The following is a 10,733-nucleotide window of genomic DNA, read 5'->3' as shown; positions in this document are numbered from 1 at the left end:
TCAGAGCATTAATCTTAAACTGAAAATATCGTCAGGTTGATCCATCGGTGCCCGACTGTGGGACTGTAGATTTTTTTTAAAAAGACGTCCTCACATATCAAGAGGTTCCTGGTCTGAATACCAGCTTGGGCTCATCTGGATTATTTCAGGGGAATATCTGGACTTCAGCGCACGTCTGAAAGCATCTTATTAAGTCTTTTCTAGCTTATTTCAGCAGAAACTCTTTATTACAGATGTGAGTTACAGAATATATCCACATCTGTAAAACCATCACATGTGCTGTGCGGCTTCAAGTTGTTTCCATTATTCACCGTCTGTGGAGCAGCTCCACGATTCATCTTATTGAGCGATTTAGATGAAAAACTAAAGTTAAACTTAACAACGGGGGGAAAAAAACGTGATTTCTATTTTGAGGACTTTCCCTTTAAAGAGGTTTGAGGACATTTAAGGACACAAACATCTGAAACATTCTCAAACTGAACACGATTTCAAGTCTGTAGTTTTAAATAGCAACACACAGTGTACAATAACTGCATGCAAATACACACACATCCGATTTTTTTCTCCCATTTCCCATTTCTCCCACCTTCTGTCAGCAGAACAACACAACAGCCCTCCTGTGTGTGTGTGTGTGTGTGTGTGTGTGTGTGTGTGTGTGTGTGTGTGTGTGTGTGTGTGTGTGTGTGTGTGTGTGTGTGTGTGTGTGTGTGTGTGTGTGTTACTGTGACCGGAGGGCCTGCTGTGACATCCTGTTTTGGGTTCATAGGACAAGGTTTAAACATATGGTCGTGTTTTTGGGCTCAGCCATTTCTCCCCTCAGTCTGCATGGAAATAAACAGACTACAGCTGGTGGAGCACAATTCTTTATTATTACTATTATTACAGGGCTGACACACCGTGCAGGTTGAGGTTGGTCGAGTGCTGAGTAAGCAGAGTTTTTCAGAGGAAAAGTGGAGCCTGTTAAAGATGTGAGAAGTGGATGATAAAGTGTCAGGGTGTCCACCGGGCTTTGATGCTGCTGATGTGGTTTTCCAGCCACATTAAAAAAAACACCACAGGGGGTCTGGAGATGAAAACCTCCTGTTTTACACTTTTGCCCACCAGCGAATCTTGTCCAGCGCAGTTCTGACCCAGTTAGGGCCTCACAAACTGGTTTGATGCTATTACTGATTAAAGCTTCTCTTTAAACTTCACAGAACTATTCGTGGCCGTTTAATGAGCCACAAATGCAACAAACCAGGCTGTTTATTATTTACACGAGCAGTTGTGGGTTTACTGAACATGAAAATCTCATTCTCGCTTTGCCAGGAGATTCAAAGTCTTCTTGGCTGTTGCATCAAAACTGTTTCAGGCTTAAACTGCTTTCAGACGTGCAAGAACAACAGAACACGTGACTGAACGGAACTATGTTTACGTTAGCCAGCTAGCCACTGTTAGCAAAACCAGTTCATAATAACGCTGCATTTCATATACGACACATTTAATGATAGAAGTGCAAATAAACAGTAAAATCTACACTGTTGATAAACGGAGCAGCCATCTTGGGTTTCGTAGTCGGAGGTGGTGAGGTTCCTCCGGCCCTCCGAGTTGAAGTTCTGATTTGAGAGGTCATTCAGTAGCAACTTCTGACTTGGGGGTCGGTAATTCCCAGCTCCGAGGTTTAATGGAATGCGGCAAGAGGGGCTGTAAACGGAAATGTCAGAGTCTGTTGCTTGAGACATTCACTGGAGAATTCACTGTGAGCAAGTGGGCGTGTTGATGACATTTCTGATCTAATAAAAAACATTACTAAATGTCCTGATCATTTCTTGTTGCATTCTTCATCTGTGAAAGTCTGGATAATGTCTGGACATTTTTACAAGTTCATGTCTGATAACAGCTTTATAGTTCCTGAAACTTCCAGTCCAGCTGTTTGATAACATCTCATCCATGGATTTGTTCCTCGTGTTCTCGTCTGGTCTCAAGCTGTGTTGAATTCGTAGTTGGGATTGTTCCTCCGTGGTCTGGGAAGAAATAATGTGTCAGGGTTAGCATGGCTTGTGAAGTGTGTCAAATCTGGCCTAGTTCTTCTGCGCCAGCAGCCTCAGCAGACTGCGGACGTCTACGCTTGAGAGGAGCTCAGTTCATGACTCAGGGACAGTGGCTGAACACACACACACACACTCACTCACACATATACACACACACTCACTCACTTGTACAACTCATACACTCTGATCTGCCAAGGACAAGAGTAAAAACATGGCAGCCGGAGCCTTCACCAAGTCACTATTCGAGAAATATGATAGAAACGTCAAAAAGCTACAAGCACAGGGGACTGTGTAGCAGCCGCGGTGTTCGGAAACTGAAAACACTGGAGCAGAGCGAGAGCTGTGTCCCAGTTCCATATGTACTGATCCTGACAGGGGGTTTCAGGTGTGATACATTTAGTAAATATAAGTATATTTAAACTATATCTACTCTTCTTCTTGTTAGATTTTGGTCTGCTACGAGTGTCGTATGACTTAAACCATAAATATGCATGGAACAAACCTACGAAGCTCCACAGAGACACTGCAGCTGAGTTGTGAGCTTCCACTTTCACATCCAAGCAGCCATCACCTATTATTATTTTAATTACAACCACTTTTGGCATATTCCTAGAAAGCTATTTGCATACAAATACTAAATTAGCTTGATTTCAATGTGTTTTCGGTGTTAAACTATATGACCCCAAAATAACATTCAATAAAACACCTGGAAAAAGTAAAGTGATTTCAAACAGACACACACTGATTCACTCCTGACAAACCAAAATAAAATCTTCTCAACTCAGTCCAAGGAATGATTGGAACGGTCCAACGCAGCAGCACTCAGATCAGTTGTGTAATTCTGTTCCAACAGCTGGCCCACATCTGGGAACACAACCAGCAGACGATCATCCAGAATTAAATGATAACTGTTGTTGTGGCTACTTGTTGTCCTCTCACATTACAAAGCAGTTTTGTTTCACCTCTCAGCTTCTGCCTGTGGACTCAGAATGCCAAGTTGCACCCCCCTCGCCCCTCCCCCCCACTGAAACCTTAAACCAACGCTGGCAGGAGGCGGTGGAGGAATCTGCTTTCGTCTACCTCCACCTCCGTAACAAAAACCATCCCTGAGCTGAAGGTATCCTGTAGCTGTGTAGGGCTGTAAATCAGAGGAGTGGCCCTTTTCATTCCCCTCTCTCATGCGTGACCTCCGCCTCCCAGGGGTAGTCGGGGGAGATGGGCTGAGACTCTGCCCTGTGGGAAACCTGACCAGGAGCCGGGACCCTCTTCAAATAACCATCTGACGTCAGGAGAGGCTGCTGCGGAACAACGGTCGGACTGCCGCGGGGGGGCTCTGGTTTAACCCCAGCTAAAACTTACAGGAAGAGCACACAAGAGTTTTATGTGTTGTCTTTTCTGTGAGCACCAAGGTCAGCTGACCCTCATTGTGGAGCGAGGGCAGGACCGACAGCTGGGCTGACCTGAAACTGAATATTGAACCTTTATTGTTCTGCTTTCACTCAGAGAGTATCACAGCTATCGATAACGTCCTGGTTAAGGAGTTGTTAGGCATGTTTACTCGTGAGTCAGTCTGAGCTGTCAATCACAAATACGCAAATAAAATCTAATCTACCAGAAAATTGGAATTGTTTGTCGTCCATCTTTTATACACAGTCTACAGTTTTTACAGCAGAGTCGCTTCATCATCATCTTATTTAAAGCCAGTACTGTATATAGGACGCTGGCGTGTTCATGTAAAGACTCGTATTTGTTTTGGAAGGAGAGAGAGAGATGTATGTCCTGTGTTGTTACAAGTGTTGTACGAGTGAGTGGAGGCTGTGTGGTCGAGCAGATCTGGGTTTAACGCGAGCAGCAAACGGTCCTGTGTTTGTTTTCAGCTCAGATTAACAGGGTTTACTGAGAGTTTTGCTACGAGAAAGAAGAAAAATTCTCACTGCCTGTAAAGTTTATCAAAAGCAAACTATACCGTCCCTGCCGGTGAGAAAAGAACAATAAGAATTCTACAAACAAGCAAAGGTGTTGGTGAACGGTTTAGTTTATGAAACTTATGGAGGTCAGACGAGTTGTGCATCAGTCTGTGAGACTCACATGAGCGTGAATGATGTGTGATAGAGAAAGTGGTGTATAAAGATGTGCTGTGTAATAATAATAATCCATTTACCTGCTTTTCGTCTCCAAACTGTTGTTACTTCATACGACAGAGAGATTGATCTATAACTTCAAGTTAAAAAAAGAGAGACTCTTAACTGTTAATTAAAAAGACGAAATGAGAGCAGTTATATTTGGTAGTGCACCACACAGTGTTAGCATACTATTAGTGGTTCCAGCTTTTTTAATTATGCAGCTAGTTAGTTGAATAGCTGATTGATAGTTGACTATGTTTGTCCCTTTGAGGGCTGGTGTTCCTCCAAACAAGAAGCAGACAGGTCTATAATGGAACTTCTTGAAAGTACATGGTGAAAAAAAACTTTTGTTATGATCCATTTTTAAAATTGGTGGTGAGAAAATGTTTGCAAAGATACAAAAAAGTCTGTCTGGATTTCACAAAATGCCACTGAAGCAGTGGTTTTATTTAGACTCCAAATGTGTTTTTCTGCAAATCGTTATTGCATTTAGATGCAGCCGTTGCCTAATGTGCATGAGTGTGAGAAGACACGAGTCTTGAGGATGAAACAGCTGTTTATAGGAAAGAAACTATGCAGGATTCAAACTTGAGAAGTTGCTGTTAGCGGAGAGACAGACTCTCTGATTACCGCCCTGACAGAGTCCTGAAACATGGGTGTGGGCAGATTTTCTGAAATGACTGTTTTCTACTCTTGTCAAAGAATTAAGAAGAAAAAGACATTATGATTATTATTGTATCTGAATCCACTCTACATCAGTTACAGTAACATTGTGCAATGTGATCTTCACCACTGCAGCGAGAGCGCAGCCTAATCACACAGTCAGATCTATTCCAGGTCGTGTGGGAACAAGAAAACATCAGGACGACAGCTGGCCCTCCCTCCTCTTCTGCATCCACCAAAACATCCAAGCACGTTTCTCCAGCTCCGATATTCGACTCTGGCGAGGACACAGAGTTCAAACTTCTCGGTACAGTCTTTTTATTGGTTACTTTATTGCACCCATAGGTTTTTTTGTTTTTTTTCGTTTAGTCGCTTTCACTTTCAGTTCTTGATGTTTTCACCAAACAGGGTAAAAGCGTCTCCAGGGAACATATGTTCACAATATGTTCCACAGACAACCACTGACTCTTTTTAGCTGCCGGCTTTGATGTGTTAGCTCGTCGGTTGAATTTGTTTAGGAAAAAGTGAGTTTGAAAAACACACATCGTCCGCAACTTCAAATAGTCTGAATCGTGATCTCTTCACACAGGACGGTTTCTGCAGGCTTGTTTAACTTTTATTGGATTTTACTAGTTTCTCCATTGAAACTATTCTTCGACGAATATTTTTCACTCTCAGAACTGTATCTCACCACCTGACCCTACATAGAAATACCAACTGAATCCTGATTCTAATGATGGATGTTCATACATGAGCAAGTTTATGTGTGTTTGCACAAATATGTGGGAAAATGGCATGAAGGTTTACACATGGTCATATTTCTACCGGATGTGTTTGGATGTTTGTCTTGTAAGAAATGATCGCGTGTAGATCGTAAAAAACTAATTTCTCCAGGTCACTCTGGCTTTAATAAAATCCATGTAATTTAAAAAAACCTAATATATCAGTGGGAGAATGTAACTCTGGAAACAGACGTTCAGGAGGAACTATTTTATCGACGGATGTCCACTGTAAATGTTCCAGGATCCCTGATTGTTAAACAAATGAATTTCCTTTTGCTGTTATCCAAAACATTTGGAGGTGAAAACCATCAGATGGTCAAGGTCAGTTTATTCTGAACTTCTGCGTAGGTATGGCGTCAGCAGGTCTACGTACCTGAATAAACATTTGTTGATAAGGTTCCTTTGTTTTTTTAGCCATGACTCTGGTGCACAGGCTTTCGTTTGACTTATATCCTGACACTGATTTTTATCGGCCTGGCAGGAAAAAGTTGCAAAACCATTTGCACAGAACACAAACTCAGTTACACGCACATGAGTTTTGTCTCCACGTGCATATTCACAGACGCAGCGATCAGCAATACTCGATCCATCCTCCCAGGATCCGTCTGTCTCCAGATGAACAGAGTCTGTCTGCTGCAGCCTCCACCATCATCAAAGCAGACCAGAGAGTTTGACCTCACCCTCGTCTCCACCACAGCTCTGGGGTTGGCCTTTCCTAATTTAACCCCAGTCTGGTTGGCGGGGCGAGGGAAGGCCCGTATCCCTGGCGCCACCCTGGGGAGGACCTCCCCTGGGGATTTGGCCCTCAAAAGCCACAGAGGATCCCCACCTGACACATCAGTGCTCAGTGAGATCTTATTATCGTATCACACAAGAGAGCCTGTCAGTCGCGAGAGGTGACGGAGGCTTCACACGAGCTGAGCCGGGCGTCCAGCACCATATCAGGTTTAAGACGATTCAATTCAAATTCAGCTGTGGCCTTCACTCACTCTGTGAGAAGATGTCAGGACGGCTTCAGGTCACATGGTACAGGATCACCTCTGCTTATTTGGCTCAAACATCACAGCCAGGGTTTGGTTTAGACAGATACTTCTACGATTTACACAACTGCTAATTACTAAAGCCATTTTCTGACATGAACTCCTGAGGATGTCTGTAGAATTGGGTCCAGACTTTCTCCGGACGTTGTTTTTCACACATCCGAAACGCAGCAGCACACAGAAGCCTGTGGAGCGTTGAGGTTAGGGGTGGAGCAGCAGGCAGGAAGTAACGTATAACTCTGCTGCGGAGATCACATGTTTTTATTACTTACGACCAGAAGCGCTCTGGACATGTTAGTCATCATCTTCCACGTTTTCATCCAGAGACTTTTTCTTTTTTTTCTATTTTTGCTCGTGTCGCTTGTTAGAAATGTCATCAACACGCCCACAGCGAATCCTGCGGAGGATCTCCTGCTGTGTTCTCATATCTTCGGACATTCTGCAAAGTTTTTAGGGGGGGGTTGCTTGCGTATGTCTCAACAGTGGACAATGGTTAATGAAACCTCGACTAAAACTGCTCTTACATAACTCCGACATTCTGCAGCTTGTACCTCATGTGGCTGCATTCCTCACTGAACTGTGCCCAGTTATTCAGGACCTTAAGTCATGAGAGCTCCTGCTGATGGACTGAAGACTGTAATTAGAGGAAGCACAGTGCATTAGATCACATTGGACTCTACACTGGGTCAACAGGCTTTCACATTTCACACGTAATTTGTCGACAGATAATTTGTTTTCAAGTTTCTCACCCGTCACTTCTGATCAGGGCTGCAGATTCTTTACCTGCACAAGTACAGTGGTTTTTTTCTCATATTTAATATCCTTCCATACGTATTTCTACAAGCTTGTCAGAGCAATTTTCATCTCCCACTTAAAAGTGTAGCTGAGTCAAATATTAAGACTGACCAGTTCAGGTTTATTAATTGTTTTCTGAGAAAATGGTGAAAATGTCTGACGAAAACACTTTAAACAAAAGTTCCTGTATGTAAACCAAAATTGAACGACTTCTTTTTCTTCCCATGTCTGATTCACCAAGTTTGGTTGAAATCCACTGAGGTGTTTTTTTCCGTAATGTTGCTGACAAACAAACAAAAAGTCAATGGTGAGTAATAATAAAGTCAAAGTAATCAGCAGGATTTGAAGTGTTACCTGTTACCTGAAGTGTTCCAGAAGGTTTGAGAGTGATAGTAATATGCTGCCTGGATTATTATTATTATTAATTTGTGTTGTTGAACTTTTATGGCTGTTTTCTAACTTTATTGAGTTGTGTCACGTCCACACAGGCTCCTCAAAAATACCAACTGGACACACGGAGACAACAATAGCTCTACCTCCTGACAGTCTCCATCAACCTCTCATCGAGTGACAACGTCGGCCCCACCGCCTCCTCCCTCAGACAGGCAGTGACACCACGGATTCCCACGTCAGAAATAGAGATGGACAGAAAGAGGACGAAGACTCCTGGGAGAGGAGACATGCAGAGGAACGCAGGAATTCCTGTGGGGTGAAGGGGTAAAAGAACGACTAGCCTGAGAAGGAGGTATGGAGGAGGGCTTAATGACATCTTGTTGACAAGCGGGATGGGGGTATGTGCCCGGTTCCTGCAGGAGCTGAGGAAGAGAAGAGTGTAAGACGAGCCATATGGGCTTTGTGTCGCTGTGAATAGTCGCTGCTCTGTTGGGCCTCGACCCTGCGTGTCTCCACACTGGCACTGATCGTACACGATGAGAAACAGGAGCGGGGGAGTCTCCAGCTGTGCATCAATGCACAATTTCCGACTTGGCGAGTTGTGTTACGGGCCACTGGTTCCTCCAGGCCCAATTTGCTGATCACGGATGCATGATCAGAGTTTGAGGTTGGTTACTGATGTGGTGGAAAAGAAAAACCCTGAAAGGGAAAATCGATATATGGACATAAACGTAAAGGACAACATCATCGACCAGCGGCTCTAAAGATCAGAACTTAGTGCAGATATATTCTGTCTTTATTCCATAAAAAACTAGACAGCAAAAACAACATTAGAAAATCATGATGCATTAGAAAATCTCTTTTTTTGGAGAAGTATTTTTTGAATGTCTTCTCAGTGTCGTGCCCGAGTCGGCTGGTTCTCACGGTGAACTGTGTGTTTCTGTGTGTGTGTATTTAGTCTTAGAGGCTGTAGCTGCAGGTCGGCAGCAAAAGCAAAGAACAACAATCCTGAAGCAGCTGCAGAAACAGTAACTCGAGACTCAGTCGAAGGCTAAAGCATCGATTAGCATCCCAGCGACCACAACACCCAAACATACGACGTAAAGATGTCCCCCATGCTGGCACTTTTATTGTCCGAGTGACCACAACAACCAGTGATCCAAAACAACAACGTGACGCTCAGCGTGATTGATGAAGAACCGTCGCACTCTGGCATATCGTAAAAATAACTTTAAATGTAAATGTGGAGCCTGAAACATCTCAGCTGTGCAGTTATATTTTCTATGTCATGTATGGAAAACACCAGGCTCATGTTCTACTCGCTGAGCGCTCCTCTTGGTAGGTGCGCCCCCCCCCCTGCTGTGTGGAAATAATCAACACAACTAACGGATACCAACAGGAATCGAGGAAAAAACCCACACACATTGACTGATAATGTCGATTCATGCTCATGGGACAATCCTTTAATCCCCGAGCTCTTGTTAGAAAGTGTCAATGACTGTAGAAAAATCTATTTACAGCAGACAGACCTACATTTGGAAATAGGTGATCAGATTTCAGCAGAGATGGATAGATGATGGCGTGTCTGTGCCTGCAGTGTGGTTGGGGGTTGGTTTAACTGAGAGATTACCGCCCTGCTGGGGAAGAGAAGGGGTACGGGAGGCAGGTTTTCTTTTATGGGGGGGGGTCTCAAATCCGCCCACAAAGAGCCATGAGATTACAAAAGCGAGATTGAGCCTGTAGATTACAGGGATGAAACGTACAGTGGGAACCTCCATGAAGCGAGGTGAGGGACAGAGGATTGTGCTTCTCTAAATAATTCACTTTTCTGCCTCATTTTCCTCCACTGAGAGACTGTGGCTTTCAAACATGGACTGAGCTGCAGACATTTTCCTGAAATCTTCCGGAGGGGCTGGATGTGAGAACGCAAATGTCCGAGTCAATTGCTGCGGACATTTCACTGAACTTTTCCTGCCGGACCCCCAGTGAAGTGTAAAATGTCCAAGTGAGCCCATGTCAGAATGAAAAAAGGGCAGACGCCGGTGTCGCAACGTGATTTCATGTAATTTCATTTGTATTTCCTGCTCTACCCAGGCACCACCTCTAAATGTTTCAGATGTTTCCCTGTTGTTGTGTTGTGTGTTTTCACGTCTGACCCAGAGAATCTCCTGCTCCGTTCTTCATGTGTGAAAAGTAAATTCCAAAATGTCCGTACGCAATTTTCCAGAAATCTTCTGCATGTCTTAAAATAAACAGTGGGGTGCCATGCAAGTTAAACTGAGCCTGTGATATAAATATTTTGTGGTGTTATATAACATGTCATGGCTGTAAATCTAAAGGATTTCCACTTCAAAGTGAGATGTCCACCTCTCAGCATCATTACGAACTATTTCAAAGTATTTACTTCCTCATACAAACATTTGTGAGGATGAATCTTCCTGTGTCTGAATATTAAGTGTCGAGTATTTAGTTAAAATGAATAAAGAGCAGAAGCGTCAGTGCTTTTTTCTTTAAATCCAACCCTCTGATTTTAAACAGGCAGTCACACGTTGTCACCTGAGGATTAACAAGACCACAGGTTGTGAGACAGGGGTCAAAATAAGCCCACAGAGAGTTAGACTCACTCCCGAAATCAAGTCTCCTCCTTCTTATCTCTGCAGAGTTACTGCAAACAGTGACAGATTAACACCGGCCGGCTGCGTCGGCTTCGTGTTTGTTTGGGCGATCTCCTGCTTTTAGCTGATAAAACTATCAGAGTGATGTCTGGTGCAAAGTTACAGCTAATCTCTCACACTCTTCTGTCTGTAATCGACCTCTGTGCAGTAATACCGAAACGTCCAATCTGTAAATTACTGACCACAGAACCACATTCAGGGCATTAGTATAATTAGTGTAAACAAGAAGGAC

Source organism: Paralichthys olivaceus, chromosome 13, assembly GCF_024713975.1.
Source record: "Paralichthys olivaceus isolate ysfri-2021 chromosome 13, ASM2471397v2, whole genome shotgun sequence".
Classification (NCBI taxonomy): domain Eukaryota; kingdom Metazoa; phylum Chordata; class Actinopteri; order Pleuronectiformes; family Paralichthyidae; genus Paralichthys; species Paralichthys olivaceus.
This window is presented reverse-complemented; position numbering follows the sequence as displayed.